This window comes from Felis catus, chromosome C1, assembly GCF_018350175.1.
Source record: "Felis catus isolate Fca126 chromosome C1, F.catus_Fca126_mat1.0, whole genome shotgun sequence".
NCBI classification, from domain to species: Eukaryota; Metazoa; Chordata; class Mammalia; order Carnivora; family Felidae; genus Felis; species Felis catus.
Window position 1 is genome coordinate 98,958,150 of NC_058375.1, and position 16,265 is coordinate 98,974,414.

The window sequence follows — 16,265 nt, forward strand, 5'->3', positions numbered from 1 at the left end:
GGGGGGTCAATTAATTTTTCAGAGGTCACACAGCTGATTTGTGACAGAACTGGAGCTCACACAAGGCAAGCTGGCATTAGCACCCGTGTGCTTCCTTTTCATTACGATTTTCGCCAAGCGACCAATAATGTGCATCCACACATTCTTCAGGACGCAAAGGGAAATGCAGGCTACCCTGGGCTACACGGAGGCAATCTTAGAAAATCCAGTCTAGATTCATCCCTTGGTGCCCCTTCAAGGCTTCCCAGAGAGCCTCATGTTAGTAGTGTTTGCCCTCCAGGAAAATAAGTGTCTCTCTCGTATTTCCCAGTAATCCTAAAATTAAGAGTACATTCCTTGGGCTCAAAAGAGGTGGCTTAGGTGTCGGTGAGACACCACGAGAGCATTTTGCCCTGGAAAATCCCAACATCCCCAGGGACTCCATCCGATTTCTATGGCAAAGTTCTAGCACAAAGTTCCAACGAATCACAGTGAAGATTCAGAGGACCTGGGATTTTACCAGGTGATTGCCCACTTATTTGAGCACGTCCGTCAGCATTTTCTGGTGCCAGGGCGTGATGAGGACCTATTTATTCATAAGACTGTTGCCAGGGTACCTAAGTGTTTTAATCAGTTCTTGAAGTAGTTCTTTGCCTCACAACTGAAAAGCAAATATTTTCCTGTTTCTCTTTTACATACAGTCTCAAGCTGTTGCTGGAGGAGCGTAGTGATGTTCAATGTTAGAACCTTCTCCTCCTGAAAACTCTTGTTTGCTAGGTTGGTCGGATTAGGGGTGATTTTTTTTTTTATCCTTTCAAAGATGTTCTTTCATGTTGACATAAAATTCTTCGAAAAATAAGCATTTTTAAAAAGGTTACAAAAAAGGTCTTTTCCAGGAGGAAAAGCAAGATGTTTTGGAGAGTTCTCAGTGTGGGGACATGGAAATAACAAACAAATGGATCAAGAAATGCCAATCTGACAAACAACTTAAACCTAAAAGGAGGTGGCCAGATAGCTAAGTGCTGTGAATAATCAAGCATATAAAATTTTTTCTGTGGATAAAACTTAGTTAATTAAATGTTGCATTTTTTTTTCATCCAGATATTCTGGTGTCTGTCAGGTAGGACTCAAAAAAAAAGAAAAGAAAAGAAAAAAAACAAAAAACGTGGCTCAAAGTACATTCCAAAGCCATTGTTCCTGCCAACATAACGTGCCTGAAGAAAGCGTTAATATCCTTCTGACGAGGCCATCAGACTTGACGTGATTGGTGTCTCATTTCTGCAGGGCTGTGAGTGATGAGGGTTAATCTGATAAACTGATCTCAGTTAAGGTGATTGTGGCTGGTAATGCCTCCTCACTTACACTTCCCAGATATCTTGTTTTGTTCATGTCTTGATGTTTGAATCCAAAGGAGTTTGTGAATTTCAGGTCCCTGGAAAGTTCAAGTAACTGGATCTGGCTCAGGAGCTACGTGCACTTGTAGGTGAGGCAACCCTTAGGTCCAGCTCGAGGATTTCTTACGCATTAGTGATGGGGACCACGGAAATGGGGTTTTGACAGCTTTGAAGTCTGTGACCAGCTAAAAGTTAGCACACCCCCCCAAGATACCCACATACAATTTCTGGAATCTGTCAAGTATTATTCTAAATGGCGAAAGATGTGCTTAAGGTATGGCTCTGGATTAAGTTAATGGGCTCATCCTGATACATCCACATGGGCCTTAAATGCAATCACATGTGACCTTGGAAGAGCGAGGTGGAGGGAGTTTTGAGAGGCACATGCAGGGAAGGTGATGTGAAGATGGAACCGAGTCCAGGAACCAGGAGTCAGGGAGCACGGGGAGCCACCAAAAACCGAACAGGCGAAGAACGGACTCCCTCCTATAGGTCCGGGAAGGAGTGTGACCTGCTTACATCTTGATTTCAGACTTCTGGCCTTCAGAGCTGTGAGAGACCACATTCCTATTAGTTGGCCACCAAGTTTGTGGTGGTTACCCCAGCCACAGACACCAATGCAGGGTCTGCTACTCTTGGGTTCAGACTCTGGGTCCAATGTAGTTCTGTGTCATCGTAGACATAGTTTGTTCTGAGCCTGTGTGTCCTCATATATAAAATAAGACCAGATGTGTGAGGTATCTAGTACATAGTGGTTGGCACCCGGTACTACCGTGTGAATGTTGATTTTTGTGGATAAAAACAACTTTGTGCTTGCAGCTTGCAACAGCATGTCCGCAAAGATGATGAGGGTCACAGCTTAGCAGAGACGTTCTGTGAGCACATCTGAGGAAAGTGTGTGTGCTCGTAGGTGTGAGGAAATGGGTACGTACGTGGGTGGTGGGCCAGGCGGGGGGTGGTGGTGACAGAATCAGTGGGGGAGAGATTGTGTTGGAGGGGTCAGCGAAGGGATCACAGGATTCTTGTACGATTAGAAAGCAGATGGATGAAGGCCCTTAGAATTTAATGGGAAAATTCCCTGGTTTCTTCTTGAAGGGCTTAGCTTTTTATATCCACATCCATATTTTAAACCTCATAACTGAAATCTAAGTACACTCTTCATTTGTAGCTTGTCAGCTGAGGGAAAATTACAGAATGGGTCACAGCAGCGGGAAGATTACGGGTTGCATCTGATAAATGGCTATTTATATGTACTGAGCCGGCTCTGGGGTATTCTCAGGGTATAATTTCATAGCAGAGTTAACATCATCACATAAAATATGACAACAGGTTTTACACCGCCGATCTGGAATGAAATTGCAGCCCTTCTATAATGAGCAAGTGAGGCCCAGAGGCAGAATGCATTGAGCTTCACCAAAACCTGTCACCTCCAGTCACAGGCCCTTTGAGGGGAGAGAGGACAAATGGGCAGAGGTGACAGGACATTCCTGACTTTCTCGTGGCACCCAGCAACCCACCTTAGGAGGAGCGGTTTCCCGCCTCCGCATCACCCAGACCGTTCCCTTCATTCCACGGACACACTTCCTAAAGCCCGGGGTGTAAATCATAACCCCATCCCTCCCATCGACTCACAGCATCATCGCCGGGATGACGGCCCCTTCGCTTTTATTAATCTTCAATTGGCAAGGATCCTGAACTCGCCCTCACTGTATGCCCTCGGCCCGGTGCTTAATGATTTATGAAAAATCTAAATGCCCCCAGAGGTGGTCCACACTTGAAGGAACTACCAGAGTAAATATTTTAAGTGGATCCTTTTTGAAATGAAAATAATCACAGCAGTGTTCATCTCCGTGGTCAGCTGGGAGTTTGCTTCCTCTAATTGTAGCAGGGAGGGGCTGTCTTCACAGTGTTGGGGGGGGGGTGCACACCTGTACTTTCCAAGCTAAGTTTCCTCCCTGAGTGAGTAGGTCTCACTTTAAGTGAAAACGAAACTTACTCTGTTTACAGCCTAGAGCCGCCTGGATTTCCATGTAGTAAACTCCCTGGCTTCAAAGAACTCTGCCTGGAGTCTGGGCACCTTTGAGGGACAGAAACGTGTATTGGGGTATTGCATTCAGTAATGAAGTTATCACTCGGTTTTTTACATCCGTGGTCGTCTTCTCTTAGATAGCTGGTCAGCGTCACCCATTTTTCCTCTTTGGGTCATCACAGACACGAAGAACCTTTATCGTATTTACAGAACACATTTGAATATCAATTCCCATTCCCACCCCAAATAAAAGGCCAGCTGGAACCGCATGCAGGGAGGGTTAAGCGACCACAGGATTAGCTGAAACTCTGCCTCTATTGCTGTGGGCAAGATGGTGCTTGGTCCCCAGCTGTTCCCCGTCACAGCATCTGCTCCGTGGTTTCAAGTTACTTGTCAGCACCAACCATGAGTGAAAGAAATTCTTAAAATTTCCAATCAAACATCCAAGTCCTTACCTACCTCTGACTCCCAGTGATATCACGAGTCACACCATTCTTTCCCCTAGTCCGAGGCAGGCCTGCAGACACAGAAAGCCCTAGAATAGATTAAATTGATTAGAATTCAAGGCAATTTGGGGATGAAAACCAGACTCATGGAAATCTCAAAAGTTACATTTTCACATTATTCAGTTTCAAAGATCAAATTGCCCTTCTATTGTTAGAGATTATGGCATACAGTAGGAACTCCCTAAAGTTTTATTTTAAAAATCACAGAGTAGGGGCACCTAGGTGTCTCAGTTGGTTAAGCATCTTGAGTTCAGCTCAGGTCATGATCTCACAGTTTGTGAGTTTGAGTCCTGCATCCAGCTTCTGCGCTGATGATACAGAGCCTGCTTGGGATTCTCTCTCTCCCTCTCTCTCTGTTCCTCCCCTACCTGTGCGCTCTCTTTGTCTCTCTCTCTCCCTCTCTAAATAAATAAATTAAATAAATAAATAAATAAATAAATAAATAAATAAATAAATAAATAAACTTTAAAAAATTACAGAGTAGAATTCACCTTTTGGTGTGCTGTGTGTAAATTTTTACACTGCATGCATTTTGACAGCCAGGATGGAGAACTAGTGGAATATCCCAAAGCATTCCCTCCTGCTACCTCTTTTTAGTTAGACCCTCTTTCCACTTACAGTCCCTGGAAACCACCGATCTGTTCTCTGTTCCAACACTGTCTTTTCCAGCGTGTCCTAGAAATGGAATCCTATCCCATGCTGCCTTTTCATACTGAGATCTTTCACTTAGCGTAATGCATTTGAGTTCACCTCTGTTATTGTGTGCGTTCATAGTTCATTCATTTTTATTGCGGACTAGTATTCTGTGGTGTGGATGGATTATGGTGTGTTTATCCAGTCACCCACTGAAACTCTTTTGGTGATTATGAATAATGCTGCGATTATCATTTGTGTACAGTTTTTTTAGCGAACATGAGTTTTCATGGCTCTAGGATAAATACCTGCTAGTGGGATTGCTGGGTCGTATGATAAACATGTATTCAGCTTGATGAGAAACTCCCAAGCCATTTTTCCGGAGTGGCTGTACCATTTTGTATTACCACCAGCACTGTGTAGGAGCTCCTGTTGATTTGCATCCTCACTGACACTTAGAATTGCCATTTAATCAGCGTGTCACTAATAAATTATATTGAAGCATCTTTTCATCCATGTTATTAATCTTATTAACCTGAAGCACCTTATTTGCCATCCATATATCTTCTTTGGTGACGTGTATGTCAATTTTTGGCCCATTTTAAAATATGTTCTTTGTTTTGTTCATTGAATCTTGGGTTCTTTATATATTCTGGTTACAAATCCTTTGTCTTATAGGTGATCACAAAGACTTTCTTCCAGCTTAGAACCTGTCTTTTCACAGGATGTTAACAATCTCCTTTGCAGAATAAAGGCTTCTCTGTTCTATGAAGCCAAGTTTAACCATGTTTTCCTTGTGGGTGATCCTTATTTCTTAGTTCTGAGAACTCTTGTCTAACCCAAAGTCAAAGTGTTTTTCCAGTTTTTCTTCCATGAGTTCAAATTATATTTAGTTCTAATTTAACTCATGTGTTTAAAGTTAAAACTAATTCCATGTTCAGTTCTGTGATCCATTTTGAGTTAAGCTTTGTGTATTCTATGAGATAGAGTTCTTTTCCATTCTGCTATTGAGTCTTGCCAGTGAGTTTTTCAGTTCTAAAGCTTCCATTTAGTTCCTTTTGATAGCTTTTGTTCTTACTGCAAACTTCTATCTTTCCATTTATATAAAAAATATTTACCTTTACTTCTTGAAGCATGGTTTACAATAACTATTGCAGGGTCTTTGTCTAACAATTCCTATACTGAAGTCTTCTCAATGTTCGCTTGTGTTGACTGCCTTTCCCTTGAGAGTTATCTATGTCTCCCTGTTCTTCTGTATGTGAAGTGATTTGGGGTTGCATCTTAAATATTTTGACTATTATGTCATGAAACTGAGTCCTATTTAAATCTAGAAAGTTTATACTTTTTTTTTCTTTTTTTTCTTTTTTTTTTTTTTTTTTTTTTTAACCAGGCAGGCAACCTCGTTAGGTTTAGATGGCACAACCTGGTCTACTTTCTGTGGTCTGTGATTCCAATGTCCATTTAGTTTTGAAAGCATTTACAAGCGCTCTGCTGACCCGCCCAGCCTATATACTGCTCAGCTGCCAGTCTGAAACCTGGGCCATGGTCTCCCCTACAGTTCAGCGTTCAAAGTCTTCACGGGGCTGATTCTAGGCTGGTTGACACATGCTCAGTTCAAGCGTGAGCCAGGAACTTCATATGCAGTCTTAATGGAGTCCTTTCTCATGCCTCCCCACCCCACTCTGCACCCTCTGTCTCCCAGGGTTTCCCCTTCCTAGTGTTCTGGTTGGAAAGCTGGGGCTTTGGAGTAGGGTTTGGTCCTGCCACGTCCTCCCTTTCCAGACTCTCTGGCTTTCGCTGGGGCTGGCTTGCTTGCTTACGTATGTATGTTTGTGTGCATCCACTGGCAGTTCAGGCTGTTTTAACATCCAGGTCAGGATATATAAGAGGCAAAAAGAGGACCCATCCCCTTCAGAAAACAAACCTCAAAACAGAAGCCTCAGAAATCACCACCACGTCCTCTTCTTGACTCCAGTGATCCTTGCTCACCCTGCCTGCTCTCATCCACCTGTCAGAGCCTTCTGAAAGTTCAATTATGTGGTTTTGCCCAAGGTTTTTAGTTGTAGTTAATAAGAGACGTGAGGTTGCCTGTGTTTACTTGATCTTGTTTGGAACCAAAAAAAGCGAATATAAATTTTTCTGAATGAATGGGAAAAAGGAAAAAATTCTGTCTCATTTTAGGAACTGCCTATTTTCTGTTCCCGGATTTATGTGTATCTAAAAATGTTAGCCTTTCTTCCTGTCTCTTAAGGAACACAAAAAATTTTTCTTTATACTTAATTCAGGCTCTAGAGAGATTAATTTTGGTTTTTATTTAAATGATTAATACTACGTTGCCAGCCTTGCCACTGCTCTTACTACTTGGCTGACGTAGACAGGCCTGGCATTCAAGCCTGGGCTCAAATGCTCTCTAGCCGTGTGCCACGGGGAAGGTTGGAGGGTTCCATCCATAAGACAAGCAACTAGGACTACAGGGTCCCTAAGTCCTTTCTCCGCGAGCCTTCACTTTCCAACGCCCAACCATTGGTAAGCCTGGTGCTCCCACATCCTTCTCCCTCCAGCCCAGGACACTCTCTTCTTCATGTTGTGCTCACTTCCTCTTGTGATTCAGCCCAAGACCTGCGAGGCTTGCCCTCTGTTCCAGTTCTCTGCACCCACCATCACGTGTCCACCATGCAATCCTTGATTCTTTCTTCCTTGAACTACAAGCTCTGGCCCTTCTTCTGTGAGGAACCTGGACTTAATTTTCCTCACAGACTGAGCAATGAAAAAAGAGGGTTTAGTCTAAGCGGTCCTGTGCAATCACAACCCCAGCTTATGGATCAAGACCGCCATGAGGTTGGCTCTCAAAGACCATGCTCTTGAAGCTTTACACTTCCAGAGCACTTTGGTTGATTTCTTCTGACACACTTGTCAGAGAACAGTCTGGAATCAATAGAGCAATCAATAGGTCCCCTGGGGTTCCTAAGCCATGGGTTGGCCAGACATCATTCTTCTTATTGGCCTCCTGCCCAGTGGTTCTCAACTGTGGGGTTCAACACATTGGTGTTTTGGAGGCAGTTAGGCTTTTCTGGCTGGTTACTTGTTACTATCTGTGTTTGAAAAATCCATGTTTATGAAAGGTTTCCTTTTTACAGTAGTTGCCCTTTCTCTCTGGTTTTACTTTCCACAGTTTGTTAACCACCGTGAACTGTGGTCTAGAAACAGATGATCCTCCTTCTGATATATTGTCAGAAGATCAGTAGTAGCCTAATGTCACAATGTCTACATCATTTACCTCACATCATCACAGGAAGAAAGGCGAGTACAGTACAAGAAGATATTTTGAGAGAGATTGAGAAAAAACACATTCATATGCCTTTTATTATCATTTATTATAATTGTTCTGTTTTATTAGTTATTGTTACTCTTAATGCACCTAATTTACAAAACTTATCATAGATATGTATGTATAGGACAAGACATAGTACCTGTATAGGGTTTGGTACTATGCACAGTTTCAAGCATCTACTAGGGATGTTGGAACATATACCCCACAAATCAGGGAGGGCTACTTATTTTTTAAACTGCTACTTATGATCATGCATAAACCCAAGCTGTCTACACCAGCCTAAAAGAGTATTTCACTGAATATTAGCCCTACAGGTTGGAACTCAGATTTATTTGAAAATACAATGCCTCCACGATCAGTAAGTTTTAGAAATATTGGCCTGAGCAATGTTGACCTTTCCTGTAGGACTTGACCTTGTATATAGTTCCTGTGTTTTATGGCTCTCCAGGGGTGCTAGGCAGTATAGAACTACTTCAAAAATTTATTTGAACACAATACTTTTTGAAAGAGACATCTTGAAGGATTTGTGTTCAGTGGAACTCACTAGCAAATGGTGGTCTCCACTGTCCCTCCTTACCATTAGCAGGAGACGGCAGGGAACCCTAACTCCAGAGTTAAGGTACTGAAGGTCACTGCTGCTTTTTCATATAAGTTCTTCCCCTCTGGTCCCCCATCCAAAGATCCTCCCAAAGGGTCTTCTGTCAAAGGCTTTTTTGTGACTGTTGAGATAAAGACCAAGTTCTTAATATAACCTACAGCACAACTTTGTCTTATACTATTCTCCCTCTACCTCTACATTCTGGCCGAAACTTTTTTTTTTTTTTAGTTTTAAAAACTTACCATACACCTTTTTACTCCAGACCCTTTGCCCCTATATTACTCTTTGCCTAAAACCACCTTTTACCCCTAAACTTGATTTGTTCAATCCCTAGTTATTTTTTAGATATCAGCTCCAACTTTGTTTTTAGAAGGTCACTTCTGACTGTGCTCCAGGCCCCTTCCCTCCCCCTATTTTTCACTCCCTCCCCCCTCCTTAGATGGGGTCCTATTGTTGCGTGTTTTCATAGAATGATGACCTTTTCCTTCAAAGTATATATATATATGTATATATATATATATATATATATATATACATATATATATATATATACATATATATATATATATCAGTTTTAATTATAGACTGATCTATGTGTTTATTTGTTTGATGACCGTCCTCTCCTCGAAACCCCTGCACTGGTCCGAAAACAGTCCCTGCACTGCATGAAAACAGGGACCATGTTATTAGTCAGTCATCATTATACATGAAATGTTTGCTAAATGTGAAGAAACGGTATCTATTCGTTCCTGAGTGGTTAATTCAAAGTCAATAGAAGAACCTCATAGGCTTTGAAGCAGTCCACTGGCTCCACTCAGAGTGGCCACATGTCTCACCACAAAGTGGATTGGAGCCTTGTGTCATGTACATGCCATTAATGAGCTTGTGAATTTGTTTGTTGACCTAAAGAAAGTTTATTCCTCTGTCTCCTTCAAACACACTTTTGTTCTATTACAGGAGATCTTTCACGTGGCTGTGTTAATAGTGGCAGCAAAGAGCATGAAGCAATTGATCCATAGAGCAGAAATGGTTACCCAGGGTACTCTTCCTTCCAGGACTCTGATATCAGAAAATACATGGTTGAGGGAGCCTAGAAAACCCACATGGGGGCCTCAACTAGCAATCTGGGAGTTGGCCCAGGAAAAGTCACTTTAGGAGCATTCTCTAGAAGTCACTCTTTATTCTTTGGTCATTTGGTCCCTGGTGTATGTCTCTGTTATTTATCAAAGACCGACTGGGTGCTTCTAGGTGTCAGTGATACGAACATCAAAAAATATGGTCACTAGAGACACGGCAGACTGGTAGAGGAGGGACTTGTGCATAGGCTGAACTGCCTTTCTGGTTCCTCCTGGATATCCTATTAACATATTTCAGCTGGCACTGCAGATCTTCCAGAATTATAATAACTAACATTTAGCACCGGATATGTCACAGTCCATTGGACTGTTCACAGATATCCTGCTTCTCCTCCCTGCAGGAATGTAGTGGGCTCCCAGTTCCTTGCCCACTTGAAGCAGTCACCCGCTTCAGCCAATGAGATGTGTGACACATCTGAGAAGAAATTTTAAGACCATTGCACATAGTGTCTCTTTCCCTTGCCAAAGCAATTGACAGTTCTCCTAATAGTGGAAGCTCTATCTACCTTGATCTTGTAATGGGGAGATCTAGAGCAGAACCCTCACCTTAGAAGCAGAAATCACATGGGGCTTAGTGGGCAGTTCCTGCTATTGGGTAAAGAGAGCTGTTAAAGAGTACCGTAAGTGTTCTCCCCCTGGCTTTATGAATCTCTGTGCGAGGGCTCAGAGATGTTCCATTCAAAAGCTTGTGCACAGAGTTGCTCGCCTTGTGCTACTTGGCCTTCTATGCATGGTGAATACGACTTTTTTGTTAGACACTAGCAATTGGGAGTTTCTGGTTACTGTACCATAACCTAGCTCATTCTGACTTACACAGTTTCCCAGGCTCTATTTCAAGCATCTTGGGTATAATGAGTCATTTAATTTTTATAACCACACTACAGAGAAAGTATTGTTATTCCTACTCTGGAAATGTGGAAATCAAGGCCCACGGAGATTAGGTGACAAACTGAAAATGTGACAGAACTGGGATTCAGACCTAGGGAGTCTGACTTCAGAGTCTGTGTCTTTAACCAGTGGTACCATAGTGCCTCTTGATAACCCTGTGGTCTCTTATCTTTTGCCGTCTCCCTGCTCCCTTGGACCTCATGCCCTAGAGGCTAGGTCTCTACTCCTAGAATTATGAACGCCAGGCGCTAGTTTGAGAAGGAGATCACCAACTAGTACTTGGAGAAAGCCCACGTACAGCAATGCTTTTACCATTTAACTATTTTCGCTGCTCCTATTTTAGCACCTGGACTTCGAACACACCATCAAAGAGATCCTAAATTGGGACATCCAAGTTCCAGATTACCATATCGGGGAGATCCTAACAAACCTATAATTTAATCTGTGATACATAGGCAGTGTCTCTCATCCATCAACAGCTCAGTCACCAACAATTGTAGAGAAACATATCAGAGCATAGGAGAGAAAAGAGGCAATATTTTTGGACATAGAGTCACAGAATTAGATTAATGATAATCTCTTTTTCATGAAACACTCTTCATTTTTGATCCATGCATGGCCCTCTTGGTTCATATGCGTGTTTTCATGTATATATTCGCTGACTTGTTTTTTTAAGTAATAGAAGTAAAATGCAGGAGCCCCCTCCCCATCAACACGGGAAGGAAACTGTTGGCAATAGCTTACATTACAATAGCTTGCATACTTGTCTTCCATCCTGTCCTTCTGTGGCTCCTACCCACTGTCCTGACTCCTGTGTGTGTCATTCCCCTGCTTTTTTTTAACATGTAGTTTTTCTTTCTTTTTTTTTTTTAACTATTCTTTATATTAGAGGATATTCTCCTGAATGCAATCTTGTTGGGTTTTTTTCCCCACTCAATATTATATTGTTAAGGCATCTGTTGGTGGCCATGAGAATGCAGGCGTACTTGACCAAGGGCCCTCTTCTCGGCTCTCTATTGTGAACATTGCTGAGCTGTGCCAAGACCACGCTTCCTGCGGATCCCTAGGACATTGCTCCCAGCTGGTGACTGAGTGTGGTCGAGACACTGAGACAGCCCCACTCCTGGGAGACACAGGGCTCCTGTGACAGCTGACGCTCACTCAAGGACACCGAGGTGACCTTGTCGAATCATCTGCAGATCTAGTACAGTCTACATCCCTTCCGTCCAACCCTCCTTTCCTCCTCCTTCACTTGGGGTCATATTTGCATCGCAGTCTGTGACTCCCCCAGACTTCCTCCCATTTTCTCCACAAGCATTGCTCCTAAGGAAAACTTCCCACAGTTAATCCTACCTTGGCATATTTCCTCAGAGGTCAAATACAGCATTCACACTGTTACATGTAACAGAAATCTATTGCTTCCACTGCTGTATGGTGTTCGATTATATGAATATACCAAAGAAATGGATAAATACACTGTGGTATATTCTAATAATTGCAGATTTGGGTTGTTTCCAGATTTTACCATTAGGAAGAATGCTGCTATCAACATCCCTTGTATGTTTATGTGTTCGGCAACTTGTCTTGGATATATATCTAGAAGTTTCTGGGTCGTGGGGCAGGTATCTGGCTGACATTTAAGATAATGTCGAACTGCTTTCTGAAGAGTTTGTACACATTTACACTCCTACCAGTGAAGTATAGAAAATCCTGTGGATTCATAGCTTCTCCAATACTTAGTAGGTTGGAATTCTTAGTTTTTGCTACTTAAATGGGTATAAAATAACCACTGTGGATTTGATTGGCATTTCCCTCAAGGTGAACATCTTTCTATGTTATTGCCTCTCCTGTAAACTTCCCCTTTATGGCTGTGCCATTTTGGGAAGTGGGGGGTGGAGATGTTTTTTGACTGAAATGTAGGACTTCTTTATATGCCCCTGATAATTAACCTGATAATTCATGTGTTGAAAATACCTTTTCCCAATCCAATTTGTAAGTTGTCTTTCACATCCTGTAAGGTGGCTGTTGATGAGCAGAATTTCTTCATTTTAACAAAACATCAAGTTTTAATAGTTAGCATTTCTGTTTAAAACTTTCTCCCTATCCCAAGATTAGAAATAGATTCACCTAGGGCTCAGTCAGTTAAGCGTCCAACTCTTGATTTCAGCTCAGGTCATGATCTTGTGGTTTGTGAGTTTGAGCCTCATGTCAGGCTCCGTGCTGGCAGTGCGGGGCCTGCTTGGGATTCTTTCTTTCCCTCTCTGTCCTTCCCCCACCTCTCCTCCAAAATAAATAAATAAACTTAAAAATATATATGTTCATGGAGCGCCTGGGTGGCTCAGTCAGTTAGACGTCCGACTTTGGCTCCAGTCATGATCTCACAGTTCATGAGTTCGAGCCCCACATTGGGCTCTGTGCTGACAGCTCAGAGCCTGGAGCCTGCCTTGGATTCTGTGTCTCCCTCTCTCTCTGCCCCTCCCCCATTCACGCTCTGTCTCTCTCTGTCTCTCAAAAATAAATGTTAAATATATATATATATATATATATATATATATATATATATATATATTTTCACCTATAATTTCTCCTAAAAAGAAAAATAAAGGTATTATTGTCTTTGTCATTTAAGTCCTTGAGTTAATCAAGAGATATTTTTCTGTATGGTACAAACTTAGAATTAGTTTCACTTTTCTGGCACAAGAACAGACACTCAAATCAATGGAACAGAATAGAGAATCCAGAAATGGACCCACAAATGTATGGCCAACTAATCTTTGACAAAGCAGGAAAGAATATTCAATGGAATAAAGACAGTCTCTTCAGCAAGTGGTGCTGGGAAAACTGGACAGCGACATACAGAAGAATGAACCTGGACCACTTTCTTACACCATACACAAAAATAAACTCAAAATGGATGAAAGACCTAAATGTAAGTCAGGAAGCCATCAAAATCCTTGAGGAGAAAGCAGGCAAAAACCTTTTTGATCGTGGCCACAGCAACTTCTTACTCAACACGTCTCTGGAGGCAAGGGAAACAAAAGCAAAAATGAACTACTGGGACCTCATCAAAATAAAAAGCTTCTGCACAGCAAAGGAAACAATCAGCAAAACTAAAAGGCAACCAACAGAATGGGAGAAGGTATTTGCAAATGACATATCAGATAAAGGGTTAGTATCCAAAATCTATAAAGAACTTATCAAACTCAACACCCAAAAAACAAATAATCCAGTGAAGAAATGGGCGAAAGACATGAATAGACACTTCTCTAAAGAAGACATCCAGGTGGCCAACCGACACATGGAAAAATGCTCAACATCACTCATCATCAGGGAAATACAAATCATGAGATACCACCTTACACCTGTCAGAATGGCTACCATTAACAACTCAGGCAACAACCGATGTTGGCGAGGATGTGGAGAAAGAGGATCTCTTTTGCATTGCTGGTGGCAATGCAAGCTGGTGCAGCCACTCTGGAAAACAGTATGGAGGCTCCTCAAAAAACTAAAAATAGAACTTCCCTATGACCCAGCAATTGCACTACTAGGCATTTGTCCACGGGATACAGGTGTGCTGTTTCCAAGGGACACATGCACCCCCATGTTTATAGCAGCACTATCAACAATAGCCAAAGTATGGAAAGAGCCCAAGTGTCCATCGATGGATGAATGGATAAAGAAGGTGTGGTATAGATATACAATGGAGTATTACTCGACAATCAAAAAGAATGAAATCTTGTCATTTGCAACTACATGGATGGAACTGAAGGGTATTATGCTAAGTGAAATTCGTCAGTCAGAGAAAGACAAAAATCATATGACTTCACTCCTATGAGGACTCTAAAAGACAAAACAAATGAACATAAGGGAAGGGAAACAAAAATAATATAAAATCAGGGAGGGGGACAAAACAAAAGAGACTCATAAATATGGAGAAAAAACTGAGGGTTGCTGGAGAGGTTGTGGGAGGGTGGATGGGCTAAATGGGTAAGGGGCATTAAGGAATCTACTCCTGAAATCATTGTTTCACTATGTGCTAACTAATTTAGATGTAAATTTTAAAAAATTAAAAAAATTAAAAAAAAAGAATTAGTTTCACTTCCCCCCCCCCCCCACCGTACAGATATTCTTTTTCTCCCCCAGGTTAATTCATTACATAGTCTTTTTTCCCCTACTGACCTTCCATGCCAAGTCTTTCAAATATCAAAGTTCCATATATTCAAGGGTCTGTTTCTGAGGTCCTATTATATTGGACAGTATCTCCACTAGAAACACATAATCTTTTTTTTTTTAATATTTATTTATTTTTGAGAGAGAGTGGAGGGACAGAGAGAGAGAGAGAGAGAGAGAGAGAGACAGAATCGGAAGCAGGCTCCAGGCTCTGAGCTGTCAGCACAGAGCCTGATGCGGGGCTCGAACTCGCAAACTGTGAGATCATGACCTGATCTAACTCTCCATTCATTTAGGTCTTTCTTCGTTCTCATGGAGGTGTTGCAGATACTTTGTTCAGTGTACTGCTAGGTGCCTGATTTTGTGTGTGGTGCGATTGTTGTTGTAAACGGTGTCTTCTTTTCAATTGCACTTTCTAGTTTATAACTGTTAGTGTATACGAATGCAGTTGACTTCTATATAAGCAAAAATATTCTGGTAAAAACAATGATCACGATAACAGCCATTCAGTATTTCTAGCTTTCATTTGCTGAGCACATATTCTGTGCTGGCCATGATGGTAAGTGCTTATATACATTTTCTCCTTTATTCACAGCACAGCCCCATGAGTTTGAAAATAACTCGGATGAACAGATTAAAAAACCAAGGTGCAGACAGATGGGAGCACTTGAAGTCACACATCTAGACAAGTAAGCCACTGGGGTTCAATCTTAAAGTGTTCTGACTCTAAAGCATACACTTTTTTTTTTAAATGTTTATCCCTTTTTGAAGAGAGAGCACAAGTGGGGGAAGGTCAGAATCCGAAGCAGGCTCCAGGCTCTGAGCTGTCAGCATAGAGCACAATGTGGGGCTCGAGCTCACGAACCACAAGATCATGACCTGAGCTGAAGTCGGACTCTTAACTGATTGAGCCACCCAGGCGCCCCTAAAGCATAAACTCTTGACTATCAGCAATTTATAGCAGTTCTCGGTTTTAAGGGGAAACAACCATAACAAAATAAACCTCAACCACTGTATAATTTTTCTGCATTTCCTGTTTTCTCAGTTATGGCTTCCACATACAGGTGATATGTCAATGTTGTTCAGATTGACCATCTACAGAAGGTGCAGAAAACTGTTTCTCTAAGAGTATGGTCACCGGTGTCTTCAATACATGAGCCATCGCATTCTTTACTGGCAACAACATCCACTTACTCTATCTGCCCCTATTATAATCAAGATTCCATGATTTAAGAGGGGGTAAGGAGAGGGCTATGACTCCCAGAATCTGACTCCTTCTCAGAGAGAGGGAGACTTGGTCTGCGGTGTTTATTTTTATGTGGCTTTACTGGTCGTGTGTTGACGGTGGCCAAACCATTCAGCCTGGTTTGTGATGAGCAAGACAGTGCTTTCAGTTGTGAACCTGATACGCCCTACACCCCAAAATCACACAGCAAAGGAAGTATAAGGCCACCCAAGACTTAAATCCTCACATTGTAACAAGCCAGTGTACAGCAGATATATAATCATTCCTTAGATTTGTAGAACAAAGAAATTTCACAGTGCCTATCCAGCTAACTTACTCTTCCTTGGGAAGTAAGCTGAGTAGGTGCCGCTATGCC

The 16,265-nt window shown here is 42.0% G+C and overlaps 1 long non-coding RNA gene across 3 annotated transcripts in view; it reads left to right on the top strand.

Annotated features, from left to right (window-relative positions):
- LOC109502550 overlaps positions 1 to 16,265 on the top strand; it is a 112,130-nt gene that overhangs the window by 84,170 nt on the left and 11,695 nt on the right. For all 3 annotated transcript variants that reach the window (XR_006582900.1, XR_006582901.1, XR_006582899.1), the window contains one exon: positions 15,260 to 15,353. This is a non-coding gene — a long non-coding RNA (uncharacterized LOC109502550). The remainder of the gene's footprint in view (positions 1 to 15,259; positions 15,354 to 16,265) is intronic.